Source organism: Lepus europaeus, chromosome 3 (genome assembly GCF_033115175.1).
Source record: "Lepus europaeus isolate LE1 chromosome 3, mLepTim1.pri, whole genome shotgun sequence".
NCBI lineage: Eukaryota > Metazoa > Chordata > Mammalia > Lagomorpha > Leporidae > Lepus > Lepus europaeus.
In genome coordinates, this window is record NC_084829.1 from 109,562,985 (window position 1) to 109,583,004 (window position 20,020).

Consider the following 20,020-nt stretch of genomic DNA (forward strand, 5'->3'; position numbering starts at 1 on the left):
CCTGGAACCGGGCACCCGATCAGCGGCCCTTCCCCTCTTGTGGCTGGAAGACTTCACTCTGAGTTTGGAAAAGCAAACTGTGCAGCCAGGGGTGCCTCCTGCACTGCCACTGCAAGCCCTTCCTGGCTGCTTTGCACTAGCCCAGCCTGGAGGCTCTGGGCACCCAGAGGCTTCAGCCAGCCTGTAGGCTTGACCTGGCCCAGGAGGGTTAGTCTGCTTGCCCTCCCCTCCTGCAAGGAAGAGCCTTTGCCAACCATGGGCTTCCACGGTCAAATCCAGGTGCATGGGGATTTGGAAATGGCCCCCTCCGGAGCCCTCCTATTTCTTCAAGTCTACCTGATGTCATAGTAGCTGAGAAGCCCACTAGAGAAAGTAGATCAGAGGCTGTGCTGCAGCAGGGGGGCTCTGCAGGGCAGAAGGCCAGGGCACGCTCATAATTGCTCTAGAAAGATGTTGCAGAGAGTATACCTCCTCCACTTAAAACAGAGATACATTCAGAAAGGCTCCAATTCAGAGAGAAGACTGGGGTCAAAACACAGAACTTCACCTGGGACTTAAATTCAAAATGAAAGAATGATGACAATGACGACGACGATGATGTTGATGAGGAAGTAGCAGCAGCCCCTAAGTGGCCAAAGAATCAAGGACTCTAACTCAAAACAGCTGAAAAATCACTCCCAAGGGTATGTGGCTGGGCAGAGTTGTGTGGAGCAGAAAAGGATCCCAAGGGATCCCAAAAGATGCCACTGTTTCAGGTGGAGACCCATGGTGCCTGGGAGACGAAAGAAGAGTACAGGTAGAGAACACTCGGCAAATGTTTGTAGAAAGAACAAACATACAGTTCCTCCACAAATACCGTCTGTCAAGGATCTTTCTGGAAAGCCCACCCTTGGGTCTGTACAGTTCAGATTGTGTCACAGCCACCTGAGTACGCATGTGTCACATTCATTTTTGCCTCAAGATCCCAGAGTGGTGTCTAAAACTTAGTGGGCTAAGCGAATGCAAAAATGACCTGCCTGGTACACAGTGGTTACAACTCAAAGGCACAAAGAGGGCAGAGGTAAGCAGCAGCCATCTGAGAGTGGAAGAAAAGAACGAAAGGACTAGGGGGGACCTCCCTGAGCCGACCGAGTGCTGTGCCTCCCTCACCAGCCTGAAGGTGCAGCAGCTTTGGTGCAGCTGTTCCATTCTATTTCTGGCATGGCAAGACAGAACTTACAGCAAAAACACATGTGCCCATAATTGCCAAAATTGTTACAATTAAAATGGAAAGAGGGAAAATAAGGTTCACCTAAGTAAGATAAGATGGTCTATTTCATATTCCAGTTCCATCTCCAACTCGAGTGTCTCTTTGAAACCTACAGAATCAGAATCGCAATCCCAAATTGAAAGTGGACTTCATCTTGGATTCCAATGGAAAACACTTCTCAATTCACAACACACAAGATCTCAGAGCAAAGCATGTCAACTTACTTTTTCCACGTCTAGATCAGCATCCTGCTTCTTCAAAAAACTGTAGAAGAAGAAAAAAAAATAGTGAAACATCAAAAGAGAACCCAAGCACTCTCTGCCTATAAACCACCCACAAAGCACCACCATGGAATTTCCATTTGTTGCAGACAATCAATTTGCTTATACTTTTTTTTTCCACATTCACATAATTGATGCTAAGACACAGTTGCCACAAACACCTGCCTGAAACTACAAAGACCTGGCTCTGTACCACCAAAGAAAGCCGGCATGCTGTTTTAACCAAACACATACCACACACACACACACACACACACACCACTTCCCTTCTTCAGAGTCCCTACAAGTCTTTGTGGTTGGGGCACATTAAACATGAGTTTTCCAAGGTCTCACCTCACCTCCTCACTGAAATCTGCCCCCATCAGCCCATATCTGCCCTACTTCCTATCTGTAGGTGGGTCTCACCGTCAAACCAGACTTTTGGGTGTGGCCCCTGTTTCCCACGAGCTGGAGCTGTCCCCTGCAGGGGTTTGCCATCCACCAGCCTACACCAGCCCCAGGACTACTACCCAGTGCCAAGCCCCTGGCAAGGCTGAGTGCTGGTTCTGACGGCACCCATGCCCACTTCACAGTAGTCTTTCAGGCACCAGGAGCGAGATGGCAGACTTCCAGTTTGCTCATACACTCTGCCTCTACAACCTGCCAATATCATGGCACCTTGCAATTTTAGCTGTTTGAATAAAGCTTCAGTTTTAATAAGGTGTCTAAAGAGAACAAAAAGTGTTGAGTAGAATTATGTTGACAACAATACACTAGGACAGAAACTGAGAAGTTTGCACTGAGGGATCTGAAAACAAAAGACAGAAACATTTTTTTTCTGGAGTGGCGACTCCTAAGCTTTTTCAATATGATTCTTCTTGGCACATGGCTTAACACAGGCCTTTATAAACTACTCTTCCTATCAAAACCATCCTCTGGCACACACACACACACACACAAGTGGATTTTTGCACTGTTGGAAAAGATGCATAATTAACAGTAAAATCTTTGTTTTGTTTAATCAAAGCTGCCTTAGAATGAAGGAAAGAAAAAATGACCACAGGGAAGAAAACGAGAAACTCATACACTGTTCTCTGCACATGGGCATGTGGATCATGAACTCACTGCAGGCAACAGGGTCGCCACGGAGGGAGCAGGGGGAGAATGCGCTGCTGACCGAGCCACCACGGCCTGTGCCCCGAGAACCCGTGTCGGCCTCCCTTAGGCCTCAGAGACATGCTGCCCTCTGTCTACAAAGGAGACACCACCAGGCAATGTACACCTTCTCTTTGGCTAACACACAGGGGCTCCAAAGACAGTTGAACTGGACAGAACAGGCCTTCTCTATGTCCAGAAACTGCCACTTGTCCCCCTGTGCTCTGGACTAGGAGACCTCTGTACCAGAGGGCACGTGTTTACACTGTTAGCTCGACTTCCGTTCCGGAACACTTCCATGGAGGTTTAGGAAGGTTGTTCTGATGTACAGACCACAAGAGGGAATGATGAGCTGTTTGTAAGGTGAAAGAGTCCTTTGCTGGCCACAGAAAGAGCTACTGAAGAATCATTATCCTGGGGCCGGTGCTGTGGTGTGGTGGGTAAAGCTGCTGCCTGAAGTGTCGCATCCCACATGGGCATTGGTTCAAGTCCCGGCTGTACTATGGCCTGGGAAAGCAGTAGAAGATGATCCAAATCCTTGGGTCCCTGTACCCTCATGGGAGATCCAGAGGAAGCTCCTGGCTTTGGGTCGGCACAGTTCCAGCCATTGGGGCCATATGGGGAGTGAACTAGCAGATGGAAAACCTCACTCTCTTTGCCTCTGCCTCTATGTAATTTTGCCTTTCAAATAAATAAATCTTTAAAAAAAAGAATCATTATCCTTTTCCATATCCTTGGTTCATGCCTCTTGCACAACTGTAATGATCTCAATTTACACAGATGCTGAAATAACAAGCCTTTACTGCACAGCACTTGTGTACCCAGCACCAACAGGAAGAAAAGTGAAAAGCCACTTGTAGCCACTGGCTCACTACTGTACCAGAAGTCTTATCCACCCACACATAGACATAGCACCATCCAGTTTCTTTTTGAGGCTTACTAAACAGATGGAGTTAACTACCAAAGTGTGTGTGTGTGTGCATGTGTGTGTATCTCACTTTAGAGCCATAAACCAAAAAGGTGCCAGAGCTTTAACTTCAAAGGATCCCGGCAAGACAGCTTGAGGTATTTTTAGGCACCAGCTCCATTGTTTCAAAGAGGATAAGGATGGATGAAATAGAATTGCCTAAAAGTAACATTTACATGGCAACCCCATCTAGAATGAAAACATGGTGTTTGCCTTTAAATCCACTTACATCTTTCTTAAACAAAAGCTATGTTTTTGAAAAAGTGAGAATAACAGTTGGGAACAAACATTTTATCCATTAAATATTTAAATGAAATAGAGACTTTATCTAAATGATTCATATTTTTAAAAGATCACTTAAAATTGATCAATTAGTCTCCTGCTTTTATTCTAAGTCTGATTTCTGGAAAATCCCAGTTTTGGGTTTCCAAGGTTTAAGGCAAGGGAAGCCCCGCTCGCTGTATGTGTGTGTGTTCGTGTGTGTGTACACACATGTAAACAGACACTGGCATGCGTAGCTCCATAGACATTTTACATTGCTGTCCATGCATCCAGCTGTGGACCTGGGGCCTCGCAGCACTCCTGGTCCTCTTCCTCTTTCTTTTGACGGGGCACTAATGTTCTGTTTGGGAAACATGACTGAAGAGACCCAAATACCCCCGTGGAAAAAGCTGCTCTGTAAATGTCACCAACATACAGCTGACTGCAGGAACAGAAGCCCCAGGGCGAGACCCAGACCCACTCCCAACCCTGCCGATCGGACTGACCCTCCCCATCTGTGGGAGAATACACAAACGCTCTAAAAATAAAACTCGAGAGGTCCTCCGCTTTGAACTCTCTCTCTCGACAGAGCCACCCCTCCAGCCCCTACTGCTCTCCTGCTTCCAAATATCCACGAGACATCTCCCACTGATCTTGGACCAGACAGAGCAGCGGAAGGAGTAACCGGGACACAGGCAAAGGAGCAGGGGCCACGTGTTCCAAGAACACAACGGGCTTGGCGGTGCTCTGAGGGCTGGCTAAGAGGATGGCACAGGCTGCAGGGAGGAGGGCGGGAAAACAAGGCTGAGGCCAGGCTGTGAGAAGTCCGCCAGAGACAGAGCACTCACGCACTGCGGCACTGATTTCCATTTTGCCTCTATCCCAGGAAAGGGCAGGAAATGGCCTCCAGTGTAGCCCAGGCACCGGGCTAGCAGTCATTCCAAATCCACCAATCTTGCTGGGGAGTTTCAGTGTCTCCCATTCGACCTTCAGGGCCCAGTTCAGAATCACTCTTTACTCCTGCTTTCCTTTGCCAGCTCTTCTATGCACGACCAGGTTCCCCTCCGCTGTGTTCCCACAGCCCTTTATGCGGGGCTGGGCTCAGGGTCTCCTGCGAAACTACCAGCCCTTCTGGGATCTGCAGCATAAAGTGGTGTGGGCGCATGTGGACTGGGGGTGGGGAAGAGGCAGTGTACATAGGTTCATGCTCATGGAAAATGTGCATTATGAAAAAACTATCCAATGATTTCAATTTTTTTTTTTTTTGCACCAATGTAAACTTCTCTTTTCATTCCATTTTCCACAAACTTTTGGAAGTACACTTGTTAAAGCCCAGAACGTAAGCACATCCCTGCACACATGTGCATAGCCACAAGATGACCTTCCTCATTATAGTGCATCCCGGGTCTTTAGCTTTAAGTACAGGACAGGGATCCAACTTGGAGACTCTGCTATTATTCTTCATATTGTCCAGTGGTTCTTTTTATTTTAACTAGCATGAATGAGAAACTGAGATTCGATATATGTGCGGGTCATACTTCCCACACATGAGGGCTGTGACCGACCCAAGAGTTAAATCATGGCTTGGGATTTTTTGTTTGACTATTTTTAAAACGTTAGACTGGGAGGAAAGATGAGGTATACTTTGGCCATAGCATCGTCGTCTTTATTCCAACTTCGGCCCTTTTCACTCCTTGCAAAAAGACTTAAAATATTCATTGACCTGCCAAAGAACAAGTGCACACTACTGAGCGCATCTTCACACATTCATATCTGAATGGCTTCCTTCTGCCTCTGTGAGCAGAGCTCTATTCCATTGAAACTAAAGTGAGAACCTCAGAACTGGGCCTGGTGTGATGCCAGCTGCGAGAGCAGACAAAATGGCCATTGGACAGCAACCTCCACAGCAAGTGAGTCAACAGGGACAAGTACTCCCTCGGGTGTTCTTAACTTAGCACCCAAGACACAAAAAAGACCAGGCAGGGCCAGACTCTGCTATGATTCCAAAGACACTCATAGAGCACACACAGAAGCCCCTCAATGCTCTGTGGCCAAGGGGCGGCCCCTGGCTCCCTGCCCGAAGCCCAGGAACAGGCCCACTCTCACTGTGGGCTCCCCAGGGCCTGCACAGCTGCAGACAGGCGTGCAGTGTGTGGGAACGTCCACACTTGTGGTCACTGTAGTCTCCTGGGTGCCCAGCAGCTGAGTCAGGCCCCAACTTGAACAAGGTCCTTTGTTGTGGAGTATTTCTCCTTGCCCTGTGCCCCCAGGAAAAATGGATCTTCCTCCAGCTATTCATTTTCCCATGCCCTCCTGCACACACAAACCTTCCAAGAAGGCTGGAAACAGCAGCGAGTGAGACTTCTTCTCCTGTCTTTGGCAGCCCTAGCTAGTCAAGGTACAGCGGGAAGTGCACACTCCAGGTGGTGAGGGGCTCAGGGCGGCAACACCCCAGGGGCATGCTCAGTTCTTTGGCAACAAGGACAAAGAGCCGAGCGTGGTGGAGAATGGCAATGGCGGCCCAGCCCTGTGCCTCCCACACTGGGAGGGGTGGACGGCCAATGCCAATGCTACCTCAGTTGTATTTACCTTATGCTAGTATTGGCCTCATTAAAAAGGTAATACATACTCAGTGAGAATTTGGGAAATGTGGAACCCCTGTTTATGACACTGGAGCTTTTCCTCTTGGTCAATTTTCCCATGCACATATAAATGCTAACTTCTACCCCTGCGGCTCCATGTCGTCCATCGCAACAGATGGCACGTGTGGCTCTGACAAAGGTGGCCGACGCAGGGAGATGCCCCAGCAAGAACTGCACCAGTACCAGGAACGGCGAGGTCTACTTCAGTGAATAAGCTGCCCATGGTAGACCCTGCCACCTAATCATGCCCCTCACCACTGACCTGTGAATTATTCTTGGAAATGGAGAGCCATGAGCCACAGTCAGGCAGGAAGTGGGTGGCTTGGAAACCACGTTCCACTCCTAGCTTGGCTGGTGATTGCTTTGTGATTGTGTGAGAGAGGGAGCAGCAAGGGTCACTTAGTACAAAACCCAAAGGGGCCAGGCAGGTGACGTAGATGAACAAAGCAGGTGAAATGAGGCTGGCCTGAGTCGAACAGCCCTGTCTCCTCCCAAGAGAACAGCCACAACACAGCTTACGCTGACTACTGTTATTAGACAGATGCTCAGCTATGCCAAATGGTCCCATTTTTTTTTTTTTTTTCAAGAGAAGCTAGAAGTTCTAGTTGTTAAATAAAACTGCTCATGGTGAGTACCCACTTGGAATGCCTGCAATCCATACTGGTGTGCCTGATTTGAGTCCTGTCTCCTCAGCTTCCAATATAGCTTCCTGCTAATGTGCCTGGGAGGCAGCAGATGACAACTTAAGTACTTGGGTCCCTGCCACCCATATGTGGGAGACCCAGGTAAGTTTCTTTTTTTTTTTTTTAAAGATATATTTATTCATTTGAAAGAGTTACACAGAGAGAGGAGAGGCAGAGAGAGGGAGAGAGAGAGAGGTCTTCCATCCAACGATGCACTCTCCAATTGGATGCAACAATCGGAACTGTGCTGATCTGAAGCCAGGAGCCAGGAGCTTCCTCCGGGTTTTCCACGCAGGTGCAGGGGCCCAAGGACTTGAGCCATCTTCCACTGCTCTCCCAGGCCATAACAGAGAGCTGGATCGGAAGTGGAGCAGCTGGGTCTCAAACCGGTGCCCATGTGGGATGCTGGTGCTTCAGGCCAGGGCGTTAACCCATTGCGCCACAGCGCTGGCCCCCAGATGAAGTTTCTGGCTCCTTGCTTCAACCTGGCCCAGCCCCAGCTGTTGTGGGCATTTTAGGAATGAACAGGCAGATGAAAGATTCTCTCTCTCTCTCTCTCTCATTCACTATCAATCTGACTTTTGCAAAAATAAATAAATCTTAAAAATATAAAATAAGGGGCCGGCTCTGTGGCTCACTTGGTTAATCCTCTGCCTGTGATGCCAGCATCCCATATGGGTGCCAGGTTCTAGTCCCGGTTGCTTCTCTTCCAGTCCAGCTCTCTGCTGTGGCCCGGGAGGGCAGTGGAGGATGGCCCAAGTGCTTAGGCCCCTGCACCCGCATGGGAGACCAGGAAGAAGCACCTGGCTCCTGGCTTCAGATTGGGACAGCACCAGCTATAGTGGCCATTTGGGGAGGGAACCAGCAGAGGGGAAGACCTTTCTCTCTCTCTGTGTCTCTCTCACTGTCTAACTCTGTCTATTAAATAAAAAACATAAATATAATAAAATTGCTGAGGTTAACATTTTTACAATGTACCATGAGGCCCAAGAAAACATACATGAGGGTATAATTCAGCCTACAGACTGGCCTGCTACTCTTAGAACTCAGAGGGTCTATGCTTCAGTTTCTCTTTCTGTTAAACAAGGAATTGATTGGTATCTGCTCACCACTGGGGGCTTATCTAAGAACACTGAAGGGGTCTTTTTTATTATCAGGTAATAAAATAATCCAAATACATTTGGATACACAAAGCAGAGTAACATGTTCCCTTTTTTTTTCTAAACCAGCATTGACACAAATGGAGCTTGCTTTGTTGTATACTTATGGGAAACAGATACCTAAGAATGTTAGCATCTAAAACAAGAGAACTACATAGCAGTATACTTAAAGGATGAAGGTGTGGCCAACTGGTGATACTGAATCAACAGTGGAATGAAAGCCTAATTGGAGTGTCTTTGATTTCTAACAAAGGCTGTGCGGAGACAGGCAGTGCAGACAACACCCTCTGAGAAGAAGTAGAGTAACCGACAATAGGAGAGTAGGATGGTAGCCAGGAGACTGATCGATGAAGAAAGCCTGTCTTTAAGATGGTGAAATCACACGCTTCTATGTTGATGAGAATGCTGATCATCTTAAACAAAACAGACAAAAACCCCAGTACCAACTGAAGGAACTGTGTCAGCAAAATACTAAACAGTGTTGGGTGCAATAAAAATTTTATTAGTGAGAGTTAAGAAGCCTACATCTCGTTATACAGGTTTTCCTAAACAAGAAGTCAAGGAAGAAAAAAAAAAAAAAAGGAAAATCTTTACTACAACGCACACTGCCCCACATTTTTACACTGTGCCGTTTCTGTATTTGTCCTTTTTAGCCTACTTCTAGCACAGTCTCTTTGCTAAAATACATTAGTTGCCATGGAAACGATGTCATAGTGTGTAAAACCATTTACTGTCCTTGGAAAGGCATTCATGATAAAAAACTGAACAGTAGCATGTTTTCAAAAGAGAAGCAACAGAACGCAGTTGTGTAAAGACGCGTGATCTCAAAACCACGATTTCAAAGTATTCCTCCTCCACCAACTTTGCAGGTCCCGGAGAGCTTCTGCCTGTCAGGGTCCCTCAGATCATCCCGAGGCACACCCTTCCAACTCCTGTAGGCCAAGTGTACTTCAAACAAAGTCTCTGATCTGATGTTGATGAGAACAAAGGACTCCCTATAATTCACACTCACTTCCACGGTGTAGGGAGGGACTGGGAAGCTACAGAATCAAAACGGTCGTACGCACCCAAAGATATCACGCTGTCCAACTTTGTTACAAGACATAGAAATAATATCTGGGACACGGGGATTTGAACTTGACTTTCCCTGTTGCCATGGAATCGCAAGACACTCCCTCTTTTTCCCTTTCATCAGCTCGAAGGAAACCACATTCATTCCATCAATCATGTGCCATGCTGACTAAAGAAACCAAACACCACAAAACCAAACAGCCAGAAGTGCCCTCTGGAAGCCTAAAATCCAAAGGGTACTGGGAGGCAAGAGCACGGAGGGCTCCCTGGGCCGTGGTGAAGAGCTGGCCTTCACCTTGGCTGTGGTACGGAAGACATGAAGGGGAGCAATGGGATCCCAGATTTTTCAAAGCTCCTGCAATGGTTGCAGGAAGCAGGACTGGAAGGGTTGAGAATAGAAATGGGCAGAGCAGTAAGGGCTTTGACCTGTCCAGAGGATGGAGGAGAGTACAGAGCAGGAGAAATGCAATGCCTAACCGGCCCGATGGAACACCTTCCCTTGCTCACGAAAGCACTGGTTTACTCCTGTTGCCCCGCCTGTTGCTCAGCGTACTAAGTTTGCCCAGGATGTTTCATTGTGCAAATCAACATTTGGGTTTTGTAACCTCCACTTTGCACCTGCAGCTTCTATCACAGTCATGCCTACCAATGTGTGAGTCGATGTACACTGAAGGAAATTTTCACCTTAACATTCAATCTGAAAGATGACCTATGACGATCCATCTCTTTCCCGTCCTTTTCCAGTCTTGACATAAGGAGCGCCTCCCTTTCAAGAACTACATGGGAAAGCTCACCAAGAAAACAAAGAGCACTTGGGCATGAGCAGTGATGGGCAGCTAACGCCATTCAGTGTTGACTGGTAGTGGGAAAAGCAGTCCCCACAGCTGCCCCCACCATACACCAGGTGGCTGAGCAGTGGTGCCGTGAGCCATGCTACAGCCTGAGATGCACAGAACACCAGTCAGAAGAGTGAATGGGAAACAGTTACAGGCTACCGTCTACAGGAAATAAAACAACAGGACACAAATCTGCTATGGATCTTCTAAGGAACTGAACATTTTCACTACAATGGTTTTGTCATTTATTCAAACAAAGACACACTATTTATTTTATTATGCAATTTCCCTTTCAGTAGCAATGAACTAAAATTAGTACCGAATTTCTGCTTTTCAGGAAAGCTTATGATGAACGTTAATTCAGACAAAATACTTGATATTCACCCTGCACCACGGGAGCAGCAGTGACATCCCTGACTACACAGAGCACAACTCACGCACCTGCTAGAACAGCGTCAGCAACAGCTACCAACGCTATCGGATGCTGCAGTGACACTGTGCTAAGGATGACAACTGAACAGATGCAGCTGCAGAGGTTCACAAAAAGCACTCTGGTAAACATGACTTTCCTTCTAAATCAAATGAAAGTTGTTCCAAAGTGATTTTGCTGGAGTGGCTGTTTGCCGTCATGGTTAAAACATGGCCTGGGACGTGCACATCCTGTATCAGAGTGCCTGGCTTTGAGGTTTTGCTCTACTCCCACTTCCTGCTTCCTGCTAGTGTGCACCCTGGGAGGCAGCAGTAATACCTTAAGTAGTTAGTTCCCTGCCACCCACATGGGAGACCTAGATTGGGTTCTCAATTCCTGGCTCCCGGCTTCAGCCTTACCCAGTTCCCACTGTTATAGGCATCTGAGGAGTGAACCAATCAATGGTAGGAGATCTCTCTCTCCCTCTCTGCCTTTCAAATAAATAAATAAATTTTAAAAACAGAAAAATAGGGATGGGGAAAGTTTTTTTTTGCCAAGGGCCATTTGGATATTTATAAGATCATTAATGGGACATACAAAATTATCAACTTAGAATTTTGAGTCTCCCCTGCTGCTGCCTTGGCAGGGCCAGACCAAATTATTTTACAGGCCTTACACAGCCTGGAGTTCAGATGTTCCCCATCCCTGATGTAAACTGATTTTGTTTACTTTTGAATCCAGGTTTCTTTGTGCATATGTGAAAGAGAAGTGATCACTTTCATATACCAGTCTCAGCAGCAGCAAAAAAAAAAAAAACTCCACAGTTAAATGATGCCAGTTTCCTGTAAGTATTATCAGGGATTTAAGCAGAAAGTCAATTAATTCAAATCATGGTTTGATTTCCTTTTTCATCTATTTCATAGGACCAAAATAAAGCTTGTGGAAGTCCATTCTGTAGTTATGGGAAACGCCACTCTAAATAGTAGCAAGTTCAATAGGAGATGAAGTTTTGTAGTGATGATACAAATTCTGTGATGTCAAAAAAACAATCTTTTCATGAACTCAAGAAACCTATGGAGTTGAAAGTTACTTAGAATTTGGAATGGTACATGCATCATTCTTAACTGCATTCAAACACAAGTGACAATATTCTAACAAGTACAAAAGAAAGTGCAGATGTAGAAATGGAAAAAGAGTGAGGCAGGTGTTTTTGGTGCAGTGGTAACGACACTATTTGGGACTCCTGCAGGAGCTCACGTTCTGGCTCTCTACTGATTCCAGCTTTCTGCTATGCACCCTGGAAGGCAACAGGTGATGACTCAAGTACTTGGGTCCTCCCTGCCACACAGGTGGGAGATCTGGATGGAGTTCTAGGCTCTTGACTTGAGCCTGGGTCAGCCCTGGCTGTTGTGGGCATCTGGGGAACGAACTAGAGGTGGGATATCTGTCTCTTTCTCTCTTTCTTTTAAATAAAAGCAAATATATAAATTTTTTTTTAAAAAAAAGAGAGAAATTGACAAACAGTTTTATATACTCCCATTCAAAAAATTTAACTGGAGTTTTGGGGACAAAGTCAATATTGAATACAAAACACACACACAATGCATGCCTTCTATTTTACCACATGTCATCATCCACCAACTTAGTTTAAGACATGTTTAAGAAATGACTCTCAAAGTCAATTTGAGTGTGCTATAATTCTATGCTACACAAAGCCTCTGAAGTTTGAGTACATTCTGTTCTGAACCAGTTAGAAGTCTTTAATCCAATCAGCGGGTGAAGCACCAAAATACTTTGGCTTTTGAAAGCTTGAGCCAATGGCAGTCATGGAAAATAAAGTTTATAAACAAGAGATGTTGAAATCTAGCACAGTAACAGTGAAGGAGGAACTGGACACATTAAGTGATGAAAACCTGAATAGTATCCAGGGTTATTCCGAAATTACATTATGAAGTTTTGTAACATCTTCACTTGTGGCAGTTTTTTGGTGGAGCACCTAGGTTTAGTTCAATACATATATGTTCTCCATCAGAGTGAGCAGACTATGATGTTGTATGCCCACAAGACACCCAAAAGGACTCTAAGAGCAATATGCTTTCATAAATTTTGTCTTGTAAAAATGTTTGTCAAAGATAAGAATTCTGCATGAGTGAAAAGGACTTGTGAAAGTATTTGGGCATACATATTTACACATTTCAATATGAAAGCATTGTCAAAGAGCCTCCATTCAGCAGAATTTGTTCTGAGCTTAGCACAGACTTCCTACCTGTAGAAAGAGCTATTCCTAAGTTAGAAATCTTGTGCATATGCATGCAAATACCCCTCAATGATATTCGGTTCAAATACTAACTACAAATAAAAATTTGAAGGGATTGCAGATGCCTTTAGAGAAAACTAAAAACAATTTATTCTTTACCAGCGTTGAGGCAGGCACTGTGGCATAGCAGGTAAAGCCACTCCCTGCAGTGCCAGCATCCCATATGGCGCAGGTTCCGGACCCAGATGCTCTACTTTCAATCCAGTTCTCTGCTATGGCCTGGGAAAGCAGTACAAGATGGCCCAAGTCCTTGGGCCCCAGTACCCACATGGGAGACCCGGAGGAAGCTCCTGACTCCTGGCTTTGGATCAGTGCAGCTCCGGTCGTTGTGGCCAACTGGGGAGTGAACCAGCAGATGGAAGACCTCTCTCTCTCTCTGCCTCTCCTTCTCTCTCTGTGTAACTCTGATTTTCAAATAAATAGATAAATCTTTAAAAAAAAAAAAAATCAGTGTCACGAGTATGAGACATGAATAAAAAGCCTAAAATGAGTAATATATACCAAAAATCAGTCTTACGCGCTTATTAATACTCACATAAATCAATAAAGATATTTTTATATCTAGTTAAATGAATACTTTTAAGTTTTAGACAATTTATTTGTGAGAAGATTTTAAAGAGAGCTGCTTCATCGGTCTAGAATATTTTAAAAATCTGCCCATTAATATATCAATATTTTTTAAAATTCTGTAATTTTATAAAGTAATTCCTTTCCATTTAAACTACATGGTCCCCCATCTCTCTTGGTTTCCACTGACAGACAAGAGCAAATATAAGATACACTTTTACACTTGATCTTAGCCAAAAGGACGAGTTTGTTCTAGTACTATTGGTTGAACTCAGTAATTAACACACAATTATTCTTAGGTGTTTAAATTTTAACTGAAAAGTGATCCCTGTTAAATCTAAGAGTGGAAAAAGAGAGGGAGGAGATGAACAATTTGGAACATGCTCAATCGGACTGGCCGCAAATGGTGGAGTTAGAAATGTGCCAGGGGATTCCAACACAATCCCATCAAGATGGCATGTACCAATGCCATCGCACTAGTCCAAGTGATCAATTTCAGCTCACAATTGATAGCTCTGATAGGTCTAAGAGTCAAAGAGATCACACAAACAAGACAAGTATCTGCTAATACTAACTGATAGAATCAAAAAGGGAGAGAAAGATCCAACATGGGAAGTGGGATACACAGCAGACTCATAGGATGGCAGATGTCCTAAACAACACTCTGGCCTCAGAATCAGCCCTCAAGGCATTCAGATCTGGCTGAAGAGCCCATGAGAGTATAGCAGGCATGGAAAGCCAAGATATCACGGAAAAAAAAAAAAAAAAGACCTAAATGAATGATCTCTGTGAGTGAGATCCCAGTGGAAAGAACGGGGCCATCAAAGAAGGAGGTACCCTTCTCCGAAGGGAGGAGAGAACTTCCACTTTGACTATGACCCTATCGGAATAAGATCAAAGTCAGCGAACTCTAAAGGCTTCCATAGCCCTGGCAACTCATGACTAGAGCCTAGGGAGATTACTGACGCCATGAACAGGAGTGTCAAATTGTTAAATCAGCAACAGGAGTCACTGTGTACTTACACCCCATGTGGGATCTGTCCCTAATGTGTCGTCTAAAGCCAAGTGATGCTATAACTAGTACTGAAACAGTATTTTTATACTTTGCGTTTCTGTGTGGGCACAAACTGATGAGGTCTTTACTAATTATATACTGAAGTGATCTTCTGTATATAAAGAGAATTGGAAAGGAAAAAAAAAACAACATGGTGTTAAAATGGAAATGGCATAGAAAATTAATTAATTTGAAAAAAAATTATGTAGGATCTCTGTCTTTAATGTGCTGTACGTTGCTATTTAATGCTATAATTAGTAATCCAATGGTAGTTTTTTCACTTTATGTTGCTATATGGGCAAAATGTTGAAATCTTTACCTAATATATACTAAACTGATCTTCTGTATACAAAGAGAATTGAAAATGAATCTTTACATGAATGGAAGGAGAAAGGGAGCGGGAAAGGGGAGGGTTGCGGGCGGGAGGGAAGTTATGGGAGGGGGGAAGCCAATGTAACCCATAAGCTATACTTTGGAAATTTATATTCATTAAATAAAAGTTAAAAAAAAAAGATACACTTTTGATTAGATTCGCTCAGAGTGTCACAGTAATCTGGAAGGAAAATACATTTGCAGTACCCCAATCGGCAACTCCCTGACCTCACCCTACCACACACCGCAGCCAAGGCACACTTCTAGAGCAGACCGAGAGCTCTCCCTTCCACTGTTACTAGGGATTTCAAGAGACAGGTTTCTCCATCCTCTTAGATGCAGCAACACCCTCCTAAGGGAGTCAAAGACAGAAGAAATGCAGATAAAAGGCCCCCCTCTGTCAGCTGAGTGTTCTGTAACTGCTTAGGAATTATACTTGGAAATGAATCCTTTCATAAACTGAGGCTTTATTTAGTACATGGGGACTGAACTGAAATGAAGAGTGTCTCCCCTCATGTTCAGGGACACAATCTCTAGTACTCACCCTGCTACCTTTAAAATAGGTGACTGAAGGATCATGCGCAATAGAAATGCGTCTCTGGTGTTCAGCATCACCACAGAGAATGCTTCCCATTGACCCAATGCCCCAAGGCCACTGGGGTCCCTCCTCCCAGGGCACTTGAGCTGCAACTAAACAAGAAGATCACCCCAGTACACTCGTAAACATCAGGTGGCCAACTGGCCCTCGAGAAGAGAGAACTTCCCACTTCTTTACTAAAAATGAACCTAATACAGCCATATTAAGCCATGATTCACTCAAAGGAAAAGATAGTATGCTATAAGAATATAAGCAAGTGCTTCCCCTTCCCCCAAATAAGAATACAGCCCAGGGGCAGGTGCTTGGCCTAGAGGTTAAGTGGCCACTGGGGATGCCTACATCTTCATATTGGAGCACCTGGGTTTGAGTCCCACTGCTGGGTTTCCAACCTAACTTACTGCCACTGTGTATCCGGGGAGGCAGCAGAGAGCAGTTCAAGTTCTTGAGTCCCTGCCACACACGTGGGACATCGGCCTGTACCTGGCTATTGCAGGCATTTGAGAAGTAAAGCAGTAGATGGAAGACCTCTCTCTCTGTCTTTCAAATAAAATGAAAATTGTACACACACACACACACACACAGATATAGATACCTCTGTCTGTATTTATTTCCCAAATACAGTGCAGCAGGTCTGAAATGTGCAGGTACAACTCAACTACACACAAAAGATGTCACTTTGGGGCCAGCACTGTGGTTCAGTGGGTTAACACTCTGGCCTGAAGCACCGGCATCCCATATGGGTACCAGTTCGAGACCCGGCTGCTCCACTTCCAATCCAACTCTCTGCTATGGCTTGGGAAAGCAGTAGAAGATGGCCCAAGTCCTAGGGCCCCTGCACCCATGTGGGAGACCCAGAAGAAGCTCCTGGCTTCAGATTAGCACAGCTCCAGCCGTTGTGGCCAATTGGGGAGTGAACCAGTGGATGAAAGACCTCTCTCTCTCTCTCTCTGCCTCTCCTCTCTCTGTGTAACTCTGACTTTCAAATAAATAAATAAATCTTAACAAAAAAATAGATGTCACTTTATTTTTCCATGTTTGAATTCAACTTGTTTTTGGTCCCTGGCTATTTTCAGATAATTCAGTCCCTTCAGATTTAAAACTTCAGTTGACTCAGGGCAATTAGTCAAATTAAACTCAGGTCCAACTTGTGTTCCCTTCCCTGTCCTCCCTGTCTCCTTTGGCTTTGGGTGTTGGCCCAGTTTTGCTGAAGAAGCTCATCAGTAACTCACTGGGGCTAGGCAGCACCCGTGCCCATGATCCCATCCAATTTCTAGGGGAGAAACTGCGCCTGCTGGGTTCCGCATCTTCTCTTTTCTGACCCCAGGCCTTTCAGTACCTCCCCCTCTGCCCAAGGCAGCAAGCAGGCCTGTTGGGAATTCCCCTGAGCCACGTGCAGACACTGGGGAACCGGCAGAGGACACCAGCTCAGGGCCTGCACACAGCACTGCAGGGCGCACTATAAGGTGCCTTCTTCGAGAGGTACAGCAGGGTGCAAGGGCTCCACCACCCACCTGAGGCTTCTGGCTTCTCACCGACTCCTCAGGCAGAAGCCCTGGGGAGCACACATTGGCTACAGGTGACAGCGTCCAGTTCTCAACTCTAGACTCTGAATCTGCCGGTTTCTTCCACCCACCTAGCAAGGCATTTTCTCCTTCCTGGGCCAACAGAAACCCCAGCAGCTTCTGTCCTACAAAGCTTAGCGTGCAATATGTGCCAGGCCTTCTGAGATGGAGCTCCTTGGGATCCACAAATTGTTTCTCTTCGAGCAAAGCTCGCCTATTTTAAATGAAGGCCTGGGCTAACTCTGCTCTCTGAAACCTGCTTGAAAGGCCTGTTTCAGATGTCAGAAGCTGAACAATGTGTTCCTTGTCCTTGGCCATGCTCTATCCTCCCCCCTGAAGTCATGGAATCCTTAGTCTCAATAGGGGAGACTCCCAGGGCAACAAGAACTAGGAGGAAGGGAAAGTCAGTACAATACCCGTTCAAAATATCATTCTCACCAGCCAGCTGCTCACAAGGCAAGGTCTCAGAGCTCCGAGAACACTCATCTGGGACTTTTAGAATGTTAAGTGCGACACATGGACATACCATTCTTCCAGAGGTGCCATATTTGAACATATATGAACCAAGGGCAAAAGGGAGCTCCGGCTTCAGTCTTGTGAATTCTTCAGCTCTAAGGCTGAGGGGAGACCCACTCAGCAGGAAGCTGCCGGGCCCGGCATGATTCTGGAACTCTGATCCCCTGGGTTTCCTCAGCCAGGGCCTCCTCACATTTGTCTCTCCTCCTCTGTGCCGGTCACATCCTCGTGGCCTCAGATCCTTCCTCACTTTACCTTTCGCCCTCAATCCAAGCCCACTCCCCCATCTAGCCTGAACCCTACTTTCTGTGGATTCAACTGACATTTTCTATAGTCTCTTGGGACATCCTATTTGCTTGACTATTCAATCCAATTCCTAACTCCAAGTCACTGCAGGGTCAAATTTTCCACTCCAAAAGTGACAAGTATTACTGGGCAAAGTCACAAAATTGAGCTAAAGGGAACCATTAAAAAGCCCTGGGCGTTTCCCAATGGAGCCCGAGTCTGTAACACTTTCCATCCACCTATCCTAGAGTTTTGTGGATCTTTGTACCTGTTCTAGATTGTCCAACCCTCTTTTCCAAATCTCTCCAACCTCAGGTGATGGTTCTGCCTCCAATTTTGCTGGAACATTCCAGGACATTCCACTTGTAAAATTTTTCCCTTCTCATATGCAAATTTCACTGTATCCTTTTTACCTTACAGTGATGGTTACAATCGCACAGTGATGGCTACAATCATACAGTGATGGCTACAATCGCACAGTGATGGCTACAATCGCACCGCGCCTGCCATCTAGTTGGCATTCAGCCTTGTAAATACCTTCCTGATCTTTTCCTCTCCATACTACTTTTACCTCTTGGCTGAATGGTCACCCTCTCCTCAAACACACAGCCCTCTGGGGCCTGTGGATGTGACTTGGAGAAAGTTGCTTTGCAGTTGTAATTAAGGATCTTAAGATCAGATCATCCTGTATTAGGGTGGATCCTTACTACAGTGACAAGTGTCTCCGTAAGAGAGGAAAATGCCATGCGAAGGTGGAGGCAGAGACCACAGTGCTGTCTACAGTAAGAACGGGAAGCCAACAAACGGCCGGTGGCCACCAGAAACCAGGAAAGAGGCAGGGACAGATTTTCGCTCAGGGCCTCAAGAAGGAACCAACCTGATAACACTTTGACTTCCGGCTTCCAGAACTCTGAGAGCATTCTCTGTTGTTTTAAGCCATCCAGTTGGTGGGAATTTGTTGCAGCAGTGGCAGAAAACTAACACCCTGGGTAACTCTATGCTTATTAGGAGCTCGCCCCTACCAGCTCCTCACTGACCTCTTTCTCTGTGTGCACCCCTTTCTCTCTGACACCTCTCTCTCTAGCAGATCATCTCCCCATGTCCTAGCCCACTCAGGAGGGCACTGAGCGAGGTGGGTACTCTGGTGGAGAGCACAGGGCAAGAGTCTCCCCGCCCCCTATAGTGGCAGGTCTGGGTCTCAAATGAGTACCTGTCAGTGCTGCCGTAAGGGTGGTGGGGACCAGGGTGCGCCACTCCCTGGAAACAGAGCTTCCACAGAAACCTGAGGACCAGGGAAGGTGGTGGGGCTTGCCTGGGGTGCCCCAGATGGAGGATTCCAGCACTTTCATGTGCTGGACTCTTCACCCTGGGCATGTTGGGCCCAGGCACCGTGATGCTTGGGTTTTCCAAGTACTAACCTCCTTGGTTTACAGGCATGAATACACTAAGCAGGGGCTCCTGGCACCCCCAAAAGTATCTAGTTCCATCCATACCACCCCAGTCCTTACAGATTCCTCTCAACCATCCCTCTCTGGTCACCACAGAGAAATCCTCCGCTTCTAAGTAAACTGCCTCCAACTCTTGACCATTGGAAATCAAGAATCTGTTGAATAACAATAAGAAAGGGGAAGTTACGCGGTCAACCTCACTTATAGGGTGAGGTATGGCACATTATCTATGCTTTGGCCCATATTTGCAGGCAGGATTAGAAGGCAGGATCATTGCATTTTTCACCCAAGGCAGTGGGACATAAAGTAGAATCTCAAACATTATGCACAACCAAAATCCAAATTAAGGCCACAACTCATAGGCTCTATCAATGCAGGGAACACAATGTGGAGCTTACTTGAAGAAAGTTTGCTTTGGAGGCATGTCACTCAAGAAGCACTGAAAAACACATCAAAGATCTCCCAACATGGAGGTCAACTAGCACTTGCTAAGCACACAGTTCAGATAGTGTTACACAGCACATAGCAAACGGCACAAGGTGCACGTTCAGCCTTCTAGAAGCTTGCTATTGAAAATGGACAGTGCTGAAGCTGACACAGACCGAAGT

At 46.0% G+C, this 20,020-nt stretch overlaps 1 protein-coding gene across 1 annotated transcript in view; it reads right to left on the reverse strand.

The window, feature by feature from the left end:
• The window catches only part of FYN (FYN proto-oncogene, Src family tyrosine kinase), a 218,190-nt gene that overhangs the window by 185,068 nt on the left and 13,102 nt on the right, over positions 1 to 20,020 (reverse strand). The window contains exon 2 of the mRNA XM_062186626.1: positions 1,474 to 1,513. The gene's annotated coding sequence lies outside the window, so the exon portion shown is untranslated. The remainder of the gene's footprint in view (positions 1 to 1,473; positions 1,514 to 20,020) is intronic.